Here is a 2,750-nt window from a genome sequence, read left to right on the forward strand (position 1 = left end):
AGCCTGGTGGGCTACAGTCCAAAAGGGTTGCAGAGTCGGACCCATCTGAGCAACTAAGCACACACATATGCAGAGGGAGTGAGCATACGGCCAGACTTCCCAGATTCCTCCAACTTAATTTATCTCAATAAATCATGTACTGAGATAATACTGAGTGATGAGGAAAAAAGTTCCATCTGGATTAAGGCTCAATGACGACAATATGACATTCTAGCACTGCACCACTCCTGCTAAGAGATCCAGTTCTTCAGCCTGCTCTAGCTCGGTATCTTGGTTAGGGCTTCTGTTTTCTATGGTTAAGATAAAGAAAAAGCCAAACAGAAAGCTTTATCACCAGGAAGGAGCTCAGTCTTTTTGTTTCTCCAATCCCTCCCACTAAAAGAGAAGCAAATAGAACATCATGTAAGTTTAAAACTCTGAAGGTAAACAAGCCCAGTGTATTCTATAATCCTACAAGCTATCCACTGGAAAAAAAGTTAAATCATAAAGAATAAAGAGAAAAAGAAACTGTGCTTGACTAGTTGCTGAAATTCGTCTATTTTTTGGTCCTTTGAAGTTCAAGGCGTATTTTTAGCTTTCTGATAAATTTGTACAACTGGATAAAGATAAAATGATAGTATAATCCATCTTGTGAGATAAATAATTTTTTCAAAACTGTCTGATTTTTCTAGAAACATTTTGAGTAATCTGTTGACATTCCTGTGGTCAAACAATTATGGCAATAAACATGGTGCAAATGATATATTAAGTTATGTGAAGCAGCTACTTCCAAGAAATGTTTTGGCCATGTCCTTGTAAAAATAAGTAGAGACATCCCTGAACCTATCACAATCTACACTCAAAATGTTCATCCATATCAACTGTACAATTATAGCAATCTTAATAAGCATGTGATGGTTTCAACAAACTAGGAGAAAATCTTGTGAGAATTACTGTGGGATATATCTTGACTAAAAGATTATTGAGCCATAACCTGCTGGTCCAGTGTTAAAACAGAAATAGAACACAGAGCAGTAAGTAAAAGGTAACTCAATTTAATGGGCTTCCTGGGTGGCTCAGTGGTAAAGAATCTGCCTGCCAAACAGGAAATACACATTCAATCCCTGGGTCAGGAAGATCTCCTGGAGAAGAAAATAGCAACCCACTCCAGTATTCTTGCCTGGGAAATCCCATGGACAGAGGAGCCTGGCAGACTACAGTCCAAGGGGTTGCAGAAGAGCCAGACATGACTTAACAACTAAATAACAACAACACCTCAACTTATGTCTAAAATTATTTGAATACCATTAAGTGGATATAGAGTAAGTGCTCTAAATATGAATGAGTTCCATTTTTTGAAATTTATTTATTCTTAATTAGAGGATAATTAATTTACAATATTGTGTTGGTTTCTGTCATACATCAGCATGAATCAATCATAGGTATGCATATGGTCCATCTGTTTTAAACCTCCCTCCCACCTCCCACCACATTCCACCTCTCTAGGTTGTCACAGAGCGCTGAGTTTGAGCTCCCTGCATCATACAGCAAATTCCCACTGGCTGTCTATTTTACATACGGTAAAGCATATGCTTCAGTGCTATTTTCTCAATTCATTCCACCCTCTCCCTCCCGCTCTGTGTCTACAAGTCTCTTCTTTGTGTCTGAATCTCCTCTGTTGCCCTGCAATTAGGCTCATCAGTACTATCTTTCTAGATTCCATATATATGCATTAATATACAATATTTGTTTTTCTCTTTCTGACTTACTTCACTCTGTGTAATAGGCGCTAGGTTCATCTATTCCTTAGACCTGACTCAAATACATTTCTTTTTATAGCTGAATAATACTCCATTGTATATAGGTACCTCAACTTTTTTATCCATTCATCAGTCAATGGATGTCATTACTTCTATGTCCTCACTATTGTAAATAGTGCTGCAATGAAAACTCGGGTATACGCCTCTTTTTCAATTATGGTTTCCATCATATAGTAGTTTTATTCACAGTTTTTAAAGGAATCTCCATACTGTCTTCCATAGTGGCTGTATCAACTTACATTCCCACCAAGAGTACAAGAGGGTCCCTTTTTCTCCACACCCTCTCCAATATTTGTTTGTAGATTTTTTGATGATGGCCATACTGACTGGTGTGAGGTGATACCTCATTGTAGTTTTAATTTGCATTTCTGTAATAATGACCGATGATGAGCATTTTTCATGTGTTTATTAGCCATCTGTATATCTTCTTTGGAGAAATGTCTGTTTAGATCTTCTGCCCACTTTTTGATTGGGTTGTTTATTTTTCTGGTATTCAGCTGCTTGTATATTTTGGAGATTAATCCTTTGTCAATTGTTTCATTTGCTATTATTTTCTCCCATTCTGAGGATTGTCTTTTCACATTGTTTATAGTTTTTTTGCTGTGTAAAACTTTTTAAAAATATAGAATGCTTCATAAATTTGCATGTCATCCTTGAATAAAGGCCATGCTAATCTTTTCTACATCATTACAATTTTATTACATTTGCTGCCAAAGTGAGCACAAATGAGTTCCATTCTGAGTGTGCATTTGTAAGTCCAGAAAAGTTAGCCTAGGTACCCAACAAATATAATCAGCTATATAGTGCTTTACTGTAAGAGATTTACAGTACTATTCACAAATACATGAAAAATAAAAAATAAAGAAAACATTTTTAATCTTACAGTACATTATCTTGGAAAGTACAGTAGTACAGTACTACATAAAGCTGGCATATAAGGGCTGGCATTAA

General features: G+C 36.3%; 1 non-coding gene across 1 annotated transcript; it reads right to left on the reverse strand.

Annotated features, from left to right (window-relative positions):
• Positions 1-2,415: 2,415 nt before the first annotated feature.
• On the reverse strand, positions 2,416-2,522 carry LOC113879306. The gene has a single exon (XR_003507279.1). It is a non-coding gene; the product is annotated as a U6 spliceosomal RNA (small nuclear RNA).
• Between the last annotated feature and the right edge of the window lie 228 nt (positions 2,523-2,750).

The sequence above is a fragment of the Bos indicus x Bos taurus genome, chromosome 20, assembly GCF_003369695.1.
Source record: "Bos indicus x Bos taurus breed Angus x Brahman F1 hybrid chromosome 20, Bos_hybrid_MaternalHap_v2.0, whole genome shotgun sequence".
Lineage (NCBI taxonomy): Eukaryota > Metazoa > Chordata > Mammalia > Artiodactyla > Bovidae > Bos > Bos indicus x Bos taurus.